Consider the following 18,506-nt stretch of genomic DNA (forward strand, 5'->3'; position numbering starts at 1 on the left):
TCTTATTTAAGACTACTTAAGATATTTTAAAGTATACTGAAATAAAAACTATTATTTTGTATTATAATGACATTTTGTAGTATTACTGTTTTTTTTTTCTGTATTTTTTTATCAAATACATGCAGTGTGACATCTGGTTTACAACTGGTGTGACATCATCAGGTCACATGACCAGGAAGTTATATAGATTTGAATATTTGAAAAATTCATTAAAAATACACAAAATCATATTTCCAAAATCCAAGTCATGTATGATGTGTGTCAGGATTGTGTGAAGATATTACAACAGGTGTGACACCATCGGGTCACATGACCAGGAAGTTAAATAGATTTGAATATTTGAAAAATTCATTAAAAATACACAAAATCATATTTCCAAATTCCAAGTGGTGTAAGATGTGTGTCAAGATTGTGTGAAGATATTACAACTGGTGTGACATCATCGGGTCACATGACCAGGAAGTTATATAGATTTGAATATTTGAAAAATTCATTAAAAATACACAAAATCATATTTCCAAATTCCAAGTGGTGTAAGATGTGTGTCATGATTGTGTGAAGATATTACAACTGGTGTGACATCATCGGGTCACATGACCAGGAAGTTAAATAGATTTGAATATTTGAAAAATTCATTAAAAATACACAAAATCATATTTCCAAAATCCAAGTCGTGTATGATGTGTGTCATGATTGTGTGAAGATTTTACAACTGGTGTGACATCATCGGGTCACATGACCAGGAAGTTAAATAGATTTGAATATTTGAAAAATTCATTAAAAATACACAAAATCATATTTCCAAATTCCAAGTGGTGTAAGATGTATGTCAAGATTGTGTGAAGATATTACAACTGGTGTGACATCATCGGGTCACATGACCAGGAAGTTATATAGATTTGAATATTTGAAAAATTCATTAAAAATACACAAAATCATATTTCCAAATTCCAAGTGGTGTAAGATGTGTGTCATGATTGTGTGAAGATTTTAAAACTGGTGTGACATCATCGGGTCACATGACCAGGAAGTTAAATAGATTTGAATAATTGAAAAATTCACCAAAAATACACAAAATCATATTTCCAAAATCCAAATTGTGTATGATGTGTGTCATGATTGTGTGAAGATTTTACAACTGGTGTGACATCATCGGGTCACATGACCAGGAAGTTAAATAGATTTGAATATTTGAAAAATTCATTAAAAATACACAAAATCATATTTCCAAAATCCAAGTCGTGTATGATGTGTGTCAAGATTGTGTGAAGATATTACAACTGGTGTGACATCATCGGGTCACATGACCAGGAAGTTATATAGATTTGAATATTTGAAAAATTCATTAAAAATACACAAAATCATATTTCCAAAATCCAAGTGGTGTAATGATGTGTGTCATGATTGTGTGAAGATTTTAAAACTGGTGTGACATCATCGGGTCACATGACCAGGAAGTTAAATAGATTTGAATATTTGAAAAATTCATAAAAAATACACAAAATCATATTTCCAAAATCCAAGTGGTGTATGATGTGTGTCATGATTGTGTGAAGATTTTACAACTGGTGTGACATCATCGGGTCACATGACCAGGAAGTTAAATAGATTTGAATATTTGAAAAATTCATTAAAAATACACAAAATCATTTTTCCAAAATCCAAGTCGTGTATGATGTGTGTCATGATTGTGTAAAGATTTTACAACTGGTGTGACATCATTGGGAAGTTAAATAGGATTTAAAATTTCAACAATGTATAATAGATGTGTGTGTTATATATATATATATATATTAATTTAATGCTGCATGTATGTTTAAATACATTGTAGGTGATTTGAGCCATTTAGATAAAACAACCACAACGCAGTTTTCTCAGGCTACATATTCATAACAGATACATTAATAATTTAAAATCTACCAATCATCCTTATCTGCACGTAATAAATTTGCTAACATAAACTACACATGTAAAAGGATCACGGCATTAATTTTTTTTTTTATGGAAAATGCACATATGTAACCAAGGTTATAAGTGGAGTTTGCACTTTTGAGACGCTCCCTTACTTGACGTGCGCAAGTGAGGATCGTTGTGAGGACTTTTTCACTTCAGATGCATTAAACAGTTACATCGTCGAATAATATTAGTATTAATTTTGATATTGTGCTTTTAAACGTGATCTGAACGAGATACAGCATGATCCATGACTATTATTCGATTACATAAAAATTAATGCTTAAGTAAAGATCGAATGTCTAACGAATGTCCCACATAAAACCAACTTTACCGTGCCGTCTTCTAAACCCAAAGCAACAGCAGTTGATGGCCGTGATCAACAGTAATGGCGGATCAATGAAGGGATGAGAGTAAATTGGGGAGGAGTCACAGTTACTCTGTAATTTTGCTCCCACTCTACGGGTAAATTTTACTCTGTACACTCAAAATAGAGCAAAAACAGCTATTTTTGAGGAAAAAAAATTAACTCTGGAAAAACTACTCCGCCATTTTTCCTGTGTACCCTATAATGATAAAAATCCATGCAGTGGTTTTTAATTAATCTGTAAAAGTAATATCCCCTTTTTCAAATCGAGCCATTCTCAGATGCCGTTACACCGACAGAGGCCGCTCCCACGATAGTTGATTGACATGAGCTCTTACCCCAGACCAGCTGTCACAGTCCAGTAACTTTCCTTGTTTCGATGCCGAAGCAGGGATGTAAGTTAGACAAGAATATCTCCGATTGAGCAACTGAGGTGTTGTGTTGCTGGATGTAATAATGAACATAGTGGTCGTCATTTACTCCCGACATCTGAGCAGCTGAAGATGCATTACATTTGTTTGTGAAGGGAATGGGCCTCCCGATCTACATATATCTGTCTATGTTCACGTGAATCATTCATGATCCAGCTTCACTTACAGCAGAAGTGAGTATAAGCGCTTTTTTATGAATCTTTGCGATCGCCTTTCCTTATAATGTGGTAGTTAGGAAGTTTAGCGGCTAAACTCGGCTAAAGTAAACAAGATCGTCATTCTACAGAGAGAAGAGAGAGGGGCGGGGCGAGCAGAGCTCATTTGCATTTAAAGGAACAACCCCTTAGAATGAGATGATTTTTGCAGAGCTGATTTTGACAAGGTAAAAAGGGTGTTGTTTTACAAAACCATTGAACATTTTTAATCAAAGTATATTAGAGACTTTTCATTAAGACCCTAAAGAATCATATCAGCTTGTGGAAAATGGGCATCCGATGATCCCCTTTAAGATATTTGTATCAATGCCTCTTTTTTTTTTTTTAATCATTTTATCAACAAGCACTTTAGATATTTAGACCCCTTAACCCACCCCCAAACCTAAATCTACCCATTTTATAGCAAATATAAAATAATATAAAATGTAACTGACCAAAATATGCAGGGAAATGACCATTGTAGTAACAATATAGAATAAAAATATTTGTTATAGTCGCTAATCCCACTCCTACCTCTAAACCTAACCATAACTCTCTCTGTACAGTAATAAAGAAAAACATGACAGACAAATAAGTGCAAATCGCAATCATTTATTTATTGCAAAAATGTCAAACGCAGTACCAAAAAGCAGTCCAAATAAAGATGCGTTACAGCCGCAGTCCTCTCTGGCGGAATAGGGAAGGTATATGTGAGGTGCAGAGCAGAATTTAAATTGTTAAAGGGGTCATCGGATGCCCATTTTCCACAAGTTGATATGATTCTTCAGGGTCTTAATGAAAAGTCTATAATATACTTTGATTAAAAATTCTCAATGGTTTTGTAAAACAACACCCTTTTTACCTTGTCAAAATCATCTCATTCTAAGGGGTTGTTCCTTTAAATGCAAATGAGCTCTGCTCGCCCCGCCCCTCTCTTCTCTCTGTGGAATAACAATCTTGTTTACTTTAGCCGCATTTTGCTGCTAAACTTCCTAACTACCACGTTATAAGGAAAGGCGATCGCAAAGATTCATAAAAAAATGCTTATACACACTTCTGCTGTAAGTGAAACAGGATCATGAATGATTCGCACGAACATAGACGGATACATGTAGATCAGGAGGCGCATTCACAAACAAATGTAATCCACTGCATCTTCAGCGGCTCAGATGTCGGGAGTAAATGACGACCACTATGTTCATTATTACGGCTCAATTTGAAAAAGGGGATGTTATTTATACAGATTAATTAAAAACCACTGCATGGATTTTTATCATTATAGGGTAGATTTATACATACACTGCCAACACACATTAACGTTCAAACAACATGAAAAAGTGAACTTAGCATCCGATGACCCCTTTAATGATATAAATGATACGCAAATAGTTTACGTTTTTTTTAGCTAAAAATACGAAGCGATTTGTGCATGTGAATTTATATTGTATTTATTTGCAGAGGTAATTTATCTCACACTTCTCAGGTAAGTTTTGTCTTTGTGTGAAGATGCTGCAGGCCTCGGCGTAGTGCAAATCCAGAAATGAATGTTCCAAAGTGAAGTAAACTTTAAAAGATTTGCCATGCTTAGGGAGTAGGGAGCAATGAACACTGCATAGGGACCATGTCACCATGTCAATCGTAACACAGTTTATGCATGGAGCTTGCTGGGTATCTGAATCTGGTGCGTTGTGAGACTTTTGGGGGTTTGCACGTAAATCTGTCTGAGGCACGTGAGATGGGTCATCTGCTTTCTCTCGTGCTCTCGCCGGATCGGGAAGACCCAATACGTCTTCAGAACGGGTGGAGGACCACCTCAGAGGGCTCCTCTTTTGAAGAAAAAGCATATGTGGAGTTACTCGAAGTAATGGCCACATTAAGTACATTGTACTTATTTTTTGATGCAAGTACATAGTAGTTAAGGCCACTTAATACAAAGTGGTACCACATTATTTGTTGTGAAGCATTACCAGTTGTGAAGCATTTATAAATAAATATGAAGCTGCATATGTGACATTAACATCCAAACAAATCAGTTTTCAAAACTTGCAGCATGATAAAATTGTATTGAAGTCATAACATAATGTTGTGCATGGAATTGTGTGAAAATTAGGATTTCTTAATGCAAACTGGCCCTGTAAATCATATTTTGTGTGAGATATAGGTAAGTTTTTTGAGTTTTGCAGAAACGTAGGTAGAATCGTGTTTATTTGTTGCCTTTCTCTCTCAGTGAAGTTAAAATAAAATCTGAACAAAGTGAAAAGGTCAAGCAGTTACAAGCAGAGCCCTAACTAGGCAGCGATTTATAACAATGTCCCTTACTCCATTTTCTTATAATGAGAGCTATAATAATAACAGCGTAGGAGCTGCAAGAATACTTTCTGGATTGGAATGACATTTTTGCCTGAACTACTCCTGTAATACCTGGAAACCAGGAGAAATTTAACAGCATTAGTGAAGTACAACCTTGTGATTGCTCTCTTTCCTTTTATCTGTTTCTTCTTCTCTTTCTCTGTCATTCCTGTCCTCTCTTCTACTGTTAGTTTTGTCAGGCAGATGTAAGGGCTCAGTGTGTCTGACTATGCTTTTTGATTTCAGTTTGTCATTCACATCAGAGCAGAAAGCCCTCCCAAGGACTTAGTGGCCTCTCTCGGGCAGAATACTAATGCAAGTGCCTCTCTTCTCTATTCATTTTTCTTTCTGCAAGCTGTGAGGCCAAAAATCTTAATCAAGGAAAGTGAAATGGCATGGGATTGCTCACCCCATCCATGATAAGAGGGTCCAAACAACGCTTGTGACCCCATCTCCGCAGGGCTATGAAGGTAAAATTAAGAATTCGACCTCTGCTCAACAGGAAACCCTCGGTCCTGAGGAGCTGCTGTTTGGCTCCTTTTACCCATGGGGCTTTATGGAAAAATCATGGCTTATTCCAAAGCTATCGAGCACTCTCTTGTCTTCACATTTTCAAATAATCTTTTTCAAGTCACCACTGGACGATATACAAGGTCCAAGACACTCACCTAGTGCTAAACAAGCATAAAAAAATTGCTTTGGGTAGGAAGGACAGCTATGAAAGCCCATTTCCACCACTGAATAAAAATGATTTTTTTTTAAAAAAGGGTAACTGTTCCTTTTCATGTCACAATTGTGACTTTATAACTTGCAAATGCATGTTATAAAGTCATAAATGCGAGTATTAAACTCTCAATTCTGAGGAAAGGTCAGAATATTAAGTTTGACTGTTTCTCAGAATTGTAACCTTTTTTTCTCAGAATTACAAGCTTAAATCTTGCAATTCTATGTTCAACACTTGTATTTTTAGTACTGTATGATTGTACTCTTTTTGTACAATGAGATTTTTATTTTTTTTTTTTGATTCTTAATGCTAATCTGGCAATGTAACTTTACTGCCACATATGTTCCCTGTCAACCCAGTACAACTGATGGTAAAAGTCCAACTACTCCTCCTTATACTCTTCCAAAAGCTGTTTTGAAAGAGACAGACCTTGTTTGTGAATGTAGATAACTCCGTTGTTAAATCCATAGTAAGGTTTTGTGTTCCATCAAGGCAGGATGAGGAGAAATTCAGTTTGTAACACTGTTAATAATTATTAACAGAGAAACAGAAATGACACATGGCAGCATAAACACCACAAAACAAAGAAATGAGCAAATTGTGGGCAAGATATCCAGATGGGGTTTTTACAAGGAGTAAAACAAGAAACAAGTGTGCAACATAATTTGTGTCATTGGCAACAAATGAGAAATGGGAACAAGGGGAACAAAGGAAACAGGAACAAAATGCAGGAAAACCCAGTGAAACAAAATAAAACCATGAAACAGAACATTTTGGGTTACTTGACTGTAAACCTGTTCATTGAAAAAGTAGAAACAAGATGCTGCATTTCAATAATGCTTATGAGAACATAGCTTTTGCTTAAAGTTGTGTGGTGTGGAGATAGCGTGCTTCTCAGGAGAAGGCTGCATCCTAGTGAGGCTCTTTTTGCTAGACCAGTCCTTGTGAGGCTTTAAGACTCGACTCTGTCTCAGCATTTGGAGTGATTGGAGGATGTGAAGAATCGACTTGATGTATTCTTCAAAAAACATTGAAGGAAAGACTCAAAAGCCAAGGCTGCCCTCCAGCAACCTGAAAAGGATTGCTGGAATCTCTAATAGTACACAGAAGTGTTGTATAAAATGCTGTGATTTGATTGGCCGATTGGCATTAAATAAGTGCTACATGAAAACAGTGCAACAGCACTTGGTCTTTACAGTGCTTGTACCACTTGAGCCAGTTCACAAATCGAACTGAATCAAAATTTAATTCCCAGTTGATGGCACAAGATGTACAGCTGAAGTAGGACATTCGACTCAAAAACAACCGAATGAGCTGCTTCAACCTGTTGATGAGTGAGTTGCTGACATTATGCACATGTGTGTGTATCAACAGGTAAAAATGAAACTTTTAGGAAACTTATCCAAGATGCAGGCTATTCAATACAGTCATTTCTAATCAGCAATATGTGTTCACACAATAATCAAGGCAATAATCATCAATAATATTAAGGCAATAATCAACAATATGCGTTCACACAATTAACTTTACTTGAATGTTTCACTGACATAACATGACACTTGTCACACCCCTGAACTGTTTAGTTGGTTTCTCCCATCAATTCCCCCTACAGCTTTGTGCGTTTTGGTATTTCCCTTATTGTCTGCACCTGTGGTTGTATCAGTCTGTGTATTTATAGTGTGTTTTTCTCCCTTTCCTTGTCGGACGTTAATGTTACTACCCTGTGTTCCTGTGTCTCCTGTGTTTCCTGTTGGATTTATTAAATACTTTTCGTTTATTTACGTCGTTGTTTGTGTGCTTCGTCTAAGCGTGACAGAACATCCGACCGATACAGTTTTTTTTGCGTATTCCTCCCCGTTTTGTTTGTCGTGTTTTTTCAGTCTTTTGTTTCCGTCGTGTTTACACCAGTTACTCCATGAAACTCGCTTCCATCAACGTCCCCCCAAGGAGGGGAGATGCCATTCTGGGAGGAAGAACCATCTTTATCTTCCAGGATGGCAGGGATCTTGAGGACTACGTGGAGGAGTTTATTAGCATTTGCCATCTTGCTAGCTGCGATGACGTCTGCCTTATGGGGGGATTTTGGTGTGGACTGGATGATGACCTCCGCTTCGTCATGCCCAAAGGTGAACCATGCTGGACCCTAACTCAATATATTAACATCTTACTGAGTGCTTGGGGTTCAGAACTCTGTCTGGACGAAGCGGAGGAGGATTACGACCCCATCCAGCCACACCTCGCAGACGTCTCGCAGCACGACCCGGAACCCAGCCAATCACCACCCCGATACGCGGAGCACGAGCCCGAGCCCACCGCAGACGGATCCAACGCTACCAGCGCGACCCAGGAGCCATCGCCCATCGGAGCGACGGAGCGAGCGATCGCCACGGAGCTGGAGGAATTTGCGTCTGACCAGGTGCGAGAGCCGGCCACAGAGCCTGCGACGGTGGACGTTCCTGATGGGCGTGAGGGTGCTGAGGACAGCACCGCCCACTGCACCACCGCTGAGGGTGAGCAACGCCTGGATCTGGGACTAATTTTTGAGTAATTTGAGTAATTTCTCTGAAGATGTATATGAAGATATGCCCGTTCTCCTTCCACCATCTAAATTACCTGACTGCCTGGATTTCCCACCCACCCTCCCTCTGTCTATTGTTTCTGCTGCCTCAGTCCTGCCACCGCTGTCTCCTGGCAGCCCATCTGCTCACCCTCAGCCCACCATCTGTGCGGTGGGTTCGCCGCAGGTCTGCCAGTCTCCATCAGTGTCATGGCTGGAGGATCCCTTATCTTCGCCTCCAGCCTCTGAGTCCTGGACTCCACCTCGGCCCTTCGACCCTGCGGCTCCACCCCGTCTCTCAGCTCCCTCGTCTCCACCATCGCCCGTCGGTCCACCAGCTCCACCGGGCTCCATCGTCCCTCCGGCTCCGCCCTGGTCAGTCGTCGCCCCACCTTCGCCTCTGGACTCCACTCCTCCGGCTGCGCCTCGTCGCTCCGTCCCTCCGGCTCTGTGGACCTCCTCCCTCCCGCGGGCACAGCCTCGGTCCTTTGTCGCTCCGGCTCCGCCGCGGACCTCCGGGTCCTCGGTGTCGCCCAGGATCATCGGCTCTCCGTCTCCGCCTCAGGCTCTACCACCACCTGCTCCGCCTCCGTCGGTCGGCCCCATGGTGTCGTCAGCCCTTCCTCCACCATGGCTCCTCCCTCCATCGGCTCCACCGTGGGGTTCCATCATGGCTGCGGTCTGGGTCTCACCTGGCTCCTCCTGCTCCAGCCCTCTCCTGTCTCCTCCTTGGCTCCTCCCTCCATCATCACCTCCTTGGACTATTCCGTCACCACCCTGGACTCCATCTATTGCCCTCCTCCCGGGAGTCCGTCCTCCGCCGAAGCCCCCTCCTAAGACTGTACATTTTGTTTTCCTGTTTGTCGGCGCGAGGACGCGCCTTCAGGGAGGGGGAGGTAATGTCACACCCCTGAACTGTTTAGTTGGTTTCTCCCATCAATTCCCCCTACAGCTTTGTGCGTTTTGGTATTTCCCTTATTGTCTGCACCTGTCGTTGTATCAGTCTGTGTATTTATAGCGTGTGTTTTTCCCCCTTTCCTTGTCGGACGTTAATGTTACTACCCTGTGTTCCTGTGTCTCCTGTGTTCCCTGTTGGATTTATTAAATACTTTTCGTTTATTTACGTCGTTGTTCGTGTGCTTCGTCTAAGCGTGACAACACTGAGTTGTTAGAATAGAAATGCATAGTGTATCCTTGCTTGATGACTTAAGGAATGATTAAACATTGAACCAAACTGTCCAAAAGAACCAGTTTGCCAAAATGAATCAGACTTTGAATCACTTTGGTGTTCCCCCTTGTCTCTCGGGAATTAGAAGCCTGCGGGAGGCACTGAGGAGTTGGTACTTAGTGCTCGCCTCTATGATGGCATGCACTTACCTCAGCATGGCAGCATGGGTATAACCATTCCCCATAGCAACCCCTAGAGGATGCAGTTTGAGTTCCTCGAAAGGGAACATCTCAAGTTAAGTATGTAACCCTGGTTTCCTGAGAAAGGAACGAGACACTGCATTCTCTAGTCTCGTCGCCATGCTTCAGACGTCAGCTTCAGACAAAGAAGCGAATGTTGTTTTCTATGGCGTCCTTTTATACTGTGATCGCACCGGTAGTGACACACTGGCAGCGACGAGTCGCGCTGGAAGTGATGTCATAGCCTGTCGCTGGCCAACATTTTTGTATGTAGGCTTTAGACACGGGTCACGGAGATGGCGTTCCCCATAGTGACCCCTAGAGGACGCAGTGTGTCATTTCCTTCTCAGGGAACCAGGGTTACGTATGTAACCTGAGACGTTTTTCTTCAGCTGCTGTAACTTTGTGTTTTGAAAGCACATTTGTTATAGCCAAATCTGCAAAAAAAATAAAATAAAATAAATAAATAAAACAATTTAAAAAATGATCAAATGCAGTTGGTTATATACTGATGATGATCTCATTTTTGTGTAGTGGTTTGATTCACTAACCTCATCAGAAATCGAATGTCTAAGCATGTTAACTAAATTTATATATATGTTTGTTTGTTTTTTCCATTGTAGTCATAGAATTTTGTTGCAGGAAATCTAGCCCTGCTTAGATATTTTGAAAGTTTATAAGTCATTTTGAAGAAATTATTTAGACAAGATTAAGGTTGTAGAGTCACAAATATCAAAAATCTGCGTGAACCTTGACAATTGACAAAATGTCCAGATCAGCTCTGATCATCACAAAACAAGCTTTGATTGTTACCATTGTTGAGATTCATGTACATATTCTTGATTTTTGTGTGAGCCAAAAAGCCTCAAGACACTTTCTGTATGACAATTAAAAAAAAAAAAAAAAAAAACTTGACTGCAATACATGACAACACTGCTGTTTAAAAAAAATGCAACATCAAAAGCTAACATATTCAGAGACTCCTGATATGATCAGTGAAACAGGCAATATGATGACTAACTCACCACCAATGAATAACCAGATTTATCTGATCAGATTTTCTCCAGCAACTTTTTCTATAAAAAGTGTGCCTTAACAATACACAGTTAACACAGTTATAACAGCCAGAGACATTATAGAGACAAGGGTCAGAAGCATAACTAAAACAAACACTTATCTCCACAATAACTTTAAACTTTATTATGCTCAATAAAACATTAAACATTGCTGCCAGTCATGTGATGTTTAATTAATTAATTAGATAATTAGTTAATTTTACAGTGAGGGTGTTGTAATAATTTAGGAAATGTAAATTAACAGTGTTGTCAGCTTTTTTATATAAAGAGATTTTACTTTAATTTTTAAGGTTTTGTTGTTTGCCTTTTGTTTTACAGTGAAGGTGTTTAATCATAAAAAAGTGAATTATTGTAATTTTTCATAAATGTCATAATACTTCAAATAACAGCCAAGTACTTCATTCAGAGATAATTTTACAGAGTTTTGACTGAAATTCAAGATAAAAGAAAACAACCTGAAAAAATCACAGTTATTTTACATAAAATTATGATTGATTGATTGATTGATTGATTGATTTTTATTTTTTACAGTATAGGTCAAAGACCCAAAACATGACAAAATGAGCACAGGCTATTCTTAACATAATGTCACTTTTGATCAATGTAATGTATCCTTGCTGAATAAAAGTATTCTCTAAAAAAAAAGGAAGAAAAAAGAAAGGAAAAAAAACATATTTGTTTGTTTGTTTGTCTGTTTGTTGTTGTTGTACATATCAGGTACAGGCACAAATGTGGTGTTATCATTTTGGACCAACAGGATTAACTATAATCAGTTTCTCACATTTCCTAGTTTGTGTATTTTTAACGAAATCTGTTTTTGATTCCTTTTTGCCAACATCAGCTCCTCATACTGCTAGACCGTGACCTCCCATTATAATAATAATGCTCCATTAAATGAGAGACGTGTGTAAAAAGGGCCATGAAATGGCCAAGTTAGTGCTAATTGCTTTCTAAGAAATCCATTTCCGCTGATGCAGCCAGTCATCTGCACCTGCTCACATCAGATCTGACTATTAGCTGCACAATGAGTTGGTCTCTAATCACTTACCATGATTCACTGTTCAGATGAGAAATAACTGGAATCAGTTATTACATATGTAATAATAATAATAATAATAATACTAAAAATAAGCATACATGTGGGCTGGTCTGTTAACCTTTACGAAAAAAAAGTTTATTCAAGTGTGCTATTGGTATACTTTGTTTGATCTAAAAATAGGAAAGTATACTTTTAGTCTACTTTTTACATACTTATCAGAAATGTGCTTTATGTACTTCTCAGAAATATACTTAAAATGACATTTAAGTATACTTGACTTATACTTAGAAAAAGTGTAAATATATTTGAACAATATTGTTCTCCTAGAATCCATGTTTTCATTGTTATATGGAAAGGGGCACTATTACACATCTTCTGTACAGAATTTCCGAAACGCAAGTAAATAAGAAACAGAACCAACAGATGCTTCCACACGTTTTTAACACAATCATCAGTCATAAAACAGAATCAACACTGTAACGTTATGGAATAAAATGTGACCCATTAAGAGGTAATAATGATTGTCAAGCTTTGGGGTGTTGATTGACTCCATCTATGTTTTTGATTAGCACTGTGAATTCACTTGATAGTCTTTTTTTCATCTTTTTGTTCAAAATGTTAATTAATTATTTATTTTATTTTATTTTATTTTATTATTATTGTTAAGAAACTTACTTACATTCAGTTTATAAAAAGAATGCATAAAGCTAGAATAAAATTGTAACGCCACGCCAGCAGAGGGAGCCCTCACCCACTGACTGACTGTTGCTGCTCCCTCTGCTGCTTCATTTGTTACTTCCTGTTTGGTGGCCATAAAAGGAGGCCATTTTCAAACAGGAAGCTGTGAAGTATTGTTTTGCTGTTGCGGACTCTACCAAGTGTTTATCCCTGCTTTCATTGCCCTGTTTTTGTCATTGCCACAGTTTTGTTTTATTGTCATAGTTTTGCTTTTGTTTCTCTCCATAGTTTTGTCTAGTTTTTGCCATAGTTTTTGCCTTGTTCATTTGTTACTTTTTGGACTGCTCATTTGGACTTCGACCTTCTGCCTGTTTATATCGGATTACGCTATTATTTTGCCCTAGATATATCTGTTTGTTGGAGATTGACCTTGTCTGGCTTGACTACGATCTGTTCAATAAAGCTCGCATGTGGATCTTATACGCTTCCCAGAGTCCTCGTTACAGAATACTTCGCCACCCAAAGATCCAGCGGCTTTTTACACAGATCTACCATGGATCCAGCATCACGCCTCTTCTGCCTCCGCCAAGGTAATCGGCCTATTGAGGATTATGTCACAGATTTCCGTGAGCTGTGCTATTTGTTGCCTTTTAATGATGTGGCGCTAAAAGACATTTTTCGCCACGGATTAGATGATCCGATTCATTCTTGCCTGCCTGGAGGTAAAATTCACTGGACACTTGAGCAATACATAGACTTTGCACTCCGTTTAAGTGGCTCATATTTTACTGTTGGGATTGCGGATGAGGGACCCCGCAATCCTGCAGTAACCCCCATACCACAACCTGCTCATGTCATATCTGCTACACCAGAGCCCCTCATGGCTAGCCTACCAAGCCAGAGACATCTCAAGCCAAGCCTGTTCACGTCTACCAAGCCACAGCCTGCTCACGTCACGTCTGCCAAACCACAGCCTGCTCACGCCATGCCTGCCGCTCCAGGGCCTGCTCACGCCATGCCTGCCCGTCCAGAGTCTGCACCTGTCATGGCCGCCCTCCTACAACCAGCTCACAAGACGGCTGCTATCTCCAAGCCAGTCCACAAGATGGCCGCCATCCCAAAGCCAGTCCACAAGATGGCTGCCATCCCAGAGCCAGTCCACAAGATGGCCGCCATCCCCAAGCCTCTTCACAAGATGGCCGCCATCACCAAGCCTCTTCACAAAATGGCTGCCCCATCTGAGCCTCATCAAGTCAGAATCATCTCATCCAAATCTCATCTCGCCATGTCTGCTGCACCCAAATCAAATCAAGTGATGCCTGATCCTCCGGTGTCAAGTCAAGTCAGGGCTACACTTTCTGTGCCAAGTCAAGATACAGCTGTTCTCCATGAGCCAAGCCAAGATACAGCTGTTCTCCATGAGTCAAGCCAAGATACAGCTGTTGTTCTCAATGAGTCAAGCCAAGATACAGCTGTTCTTCACGAGTCAAGCCAAGTTACAGCTGTGCTCCACGAGTCAAGCCAAGTCACAGCTGTTCCCCATGAGTCAAGCCAAGTCACAGCTGTTCCCCCTGAGCCAAGCCAAGCCACAGTTGATCTTCATGAGCCAAGCCAAGTTACAGCAGATCTTCATGAGCCAAGTCAAGTTGCTGCTGTTATTCCCGAGCCAAGTCAAGCCACAGCTGACCTTCATGAGCCAAGTCAAGCCACAGCTGACCTTCATGAGCCAAGTCAAGCCACAGCTGACCTTCATGAACCAAGTCACAAGAACACAAGTCAGCTCCAGAGGCCTCGACTGTCCATGAGTTCACGCCTATACCTCCAGAGGTGTCAGCGTACACTGTAGAACCTCCTAAGGAGGTGGCGTCCATTTATGAACTCACTGCCATGTCTGCCCAAGAATCTGCGCCCATGCCTCCAGAGGTGTCAGCACCTGCTGTAGATCCTCCTATGGGGGCGGCGTCCTCCCATAAACTCTCTGCCTGTCATGTCACAGCCACGAAGGCCTATCATGGACTCTCTGACTGCCATGTCATGATCAAGAAGGCCAATAATGAACTCTCTGCCTGTCATGCCACAGCCAAGGAAATTGTCCGTGAACACACCGTTCTACTATGGATGTCACTAGTTTCACTATGGATATCACTGCTCCTGCCTGCTCTGCCTGCCCTGCATTGGCTCCCTGTTATGCCTGCTCTGCCTGCCTCACCATGGCTTCCGGTTCTGCCTGCTCTGCCTGCCTCACCATGGCTCCCTGCTCTACCTGCCCTGCCTGCCCCGCAATGGCTCCCTGTTATGCCTGCTCTGCTTACCTCGCCATGGCTTCCTGTTCTGCCTGCTCTGCCTGCCTCGCCATGGCTCCCTGCTCTACCTGCTCTGCCTACTCCACCATGGCTTCCTACTCTGCCATTGCTCCACGGCCCAGGCCCTCCAGTGTTTCACGGTCTGCTACTGCTCCACAGCCCAGGCCCTCCAGGGTTCCACTGTCTGCCACAGCTCCACAGTCCAGGTCCTCCAGGGTTCCACTGTCTGCCACTGATCCACGGTCCAGGTCCTCCAGTGCTTCACTGTCTGCCACTGCTCCATGGCCCAGGTCCTCCAGTGCTTCACTGTCTGCCACTGCTCCATGGTCCAGGTCCTCCAGTGCTTCACTGTCTGTCCCTGCTCCACGATCCAGGCCCACCTCCCCTACATGGACCTGGCCCTCTGTCCCACCCCCTGTTTTGCCTCTGTTCCCCCACCCTCCCGGGCTGTTGTTGTTTGAGCGCCAGAGGTCGCTCCTGGGGGGGGACCATGCCAGCAGAGGGAGCCCTCACCCACTGACTGACTGTTGCTGCTCCCTCTGCTGCTTTGTTTGCTACTTCCTGTTTGGTGGCCAAAAAAGGAGGCCATTTTCAAACAGGAAGCTGCAAATTATTGTTTTGCTGTTGCGGACTCTACCAAGCATTTATCCCTGTTTTCATTGCCCTGTTTTTGTCATTGCCACAGTTTTGTTTTATTGTCATAGTTTTGCTTTTGTTTCTCTCCATAGTTCTGTCTAGTTTTTGCCATAGTTTTTGCCTTGTTCATTTGTCACTTTTTGGACTGCTCATTTGGACTTTGACCTTCTGCCTGTTTATATCAGATTACGCTATTATTTTGCCCTGGATATATCTGTTTGTTGGAGATTGACCTTGCCTGGCTTGACTACGATCTGTTCAATAAAGCTCGCACATGGATCTTATACGCTTCCCAGAGTCCTCCTTACAAAAATGTTTTTGTTTACAAGCAGATACCCTGTTCTTTCTTTTGATATTTTGTATGTTCAGATATTTATATAACAAAATATATTCAAATTAATACCTAATAGGGATATAGTAGTATACTTAAAGTATGATGTAAAGTTCACTAGTAGTTTACTGATACTATACTTCAAAGTGTATTAAAAAGTGCTACAAGTATTTAATTGGTAAACTATCAGTATACCTATAAGTTCACTTTTAGTATAGTTGCAGTACAACCTAAATCATAGATAAAAACTAGTTGTGTACTACTGGTTTACTTAAAGTATGCTTAAATGTATACTTTTATATACTAGAAAGTGGGCCAATTTAGTCCCAAGAAGTACTGAAATAGTACACTTACAAGTATACTACTAGTACACTGACATTTGTATACTTCCCTTACGAAAAAGAAGTTTATAAGTGTGCTATTAGTATACTTCTTTTAAACTCAAAATAGGAAAGTATACTTTTAGTCTACATTTTATGTACTTCTCATAAATATACTTAAAACTTAACTTAAAAAATAACATTTAGTATAGTTGCAGTACAAGCTAAAAACATTGTAAACTAGTTCTGTTCTCAAAGTTTACTACTGTTATACTTAAAGTATACTTAAAAGTATACTTTTATATACTAAAAAGTGGGCCAATTTAGTCCCAAGGAGTATTGAAACAGTACACTTACAATTATACTACTAGTACACTGATATGTGTGTACTTACTACCTAAGTATATTAAAACATATTTTTGAACTTTGCTTAAGTATAGTTAATGAAATAAATATACTACATTTTGGTAAGGGTTACTACATAAAGTATACTTAATAATATACTTGAACTTTACTTAAAGAAGAACTCCACTCTTAGAACAAAAATGTAAAGATAATGTACTCACCCCCTTGTCATCCAAGATGTTTATGGCTTCCTTTCTTCAGCCGTAAAGAAATTGTTTTTTTTTTTGTTTGTTTGTTTGTTTTTTGTTTTTGTTTTTTGAGGAAAACAGATTTTTCTCCATATAATAACCTATGGTGCCCCGATTTTGAACTTCCAAAATGTAGTTTAAATGGGGCTTCAAACGATCCCAGCTGAGGAAGAAGGGTCTTATCTAGCAAAACGATCAATTATTTTCATTAAAATAATACAATTTAAATACTTTTTAATCTCAAATGCTCGTCTTGTCTTGCTCCGCCTGAACTCTGTGTATTCTGACTTAAGACAGTTAGGGTATGTCGAAAAACTCCAAATTTTCTCCCTCAACTTCAAAAATCATTTCAAAATCATCCTACATCACTGCAGAAGTACTGACCCAGTCTTTGCAAAGTGAACATGCAAAGAAGATCAAACACCCTTAACAAAAAAGGTAAAACAGTGATATAAGATGATTTTGAAGTGCAGGGAGAACATGAGATGGGTTTTTCCGACATACCCTAACTGTCATGAGCCGGAAAAAAACGACAAAAAAAAAAAAACAGTTCAGGCAGAGTAAGACAAGACAAGCATTTGACATTAAAAAGTATATAAATTATATTATTTCTTTACGGCTGAAGAAAGAAAGACATTAACATCTTGGATGACAAGGGGTGAGTACATTATCTGTCAATTTTTGTTCTGGAAGTGGACTTCTCCTTTAAGTTTACTTAATGAAAAAAAATGAATGAATGAATGCACAAATGAACAAACAAACAACAGGAAGTTCAGAACTGGAGATTAAGCTCAAGCGTCATAGAATAGAATAGAATAGAATAGAATAGAATAGAATAGAAATAGCTCTAAAAGGTTACAATTACACCTTATCAATTTTTATAGTGTGCATATATTAATATGTGCCAAATTAATGGATGAGCATTTGGCAACATTGTACAAAACATACACACACACACAAACAAGCCAACAAGAAAACCAAAAACCAATCAATATCTGGTGTGACCACCATTTGCCTCACACAGTGCTACACATCTGCTCACATAGAGTTGATCAGGTTGTTGACTGTGGCCTGTGGAATGTTGGTCCACTCCTCTTCAAGGGCTATGCGACGTTGCTAAATATTGGCAGGAACTGGAACATGCTGTCTTATATGCTGATCCACAGCATCCCAAACATGCTCAATGGGGGACATGTCCGGTGAGTATGCTGGCCATGCAAGAACTGGGATGTTTTCAGCTTCCAGGAATTGTGTACAGATCCTTGCAACACAGGGCCGTGCATTATCATGCTGCAACATGAGATGATGGTCGTGGATGAATGGCACAACAATGGGCCTCAGGATCTCATCACAGTATCTCTGTGCATTCAAAAAGCCATCAATAAAATGCACCTTTGTTCGTTGTCCGTCACATACGCCTGCCCATACCATAACCCCACTGCCACCATGGGCCACTCGATTCACAACATTGACATCAGCAAACCGCTCACCCACACGATGCCATACACGTTGTCTGCCATCTGCCCTGTACAGTGAAAACCGGGATTC

This window comes from Labeo rohita, chromosome 19 (assembly GCF_022985175.1).
Source record: "Labeo rohita strain BAU-BD-2019 chromosome 19, IGBB_LRoh.1.0, whole genome shotgun sequence".
Taxonomy (NCBI): domain Eukaryota; kingdom Metazoa; phylum Chordata; class Actinopteri; order Cypriniformes; family Cyprinidae; genus Labeo; species Labeo rohita.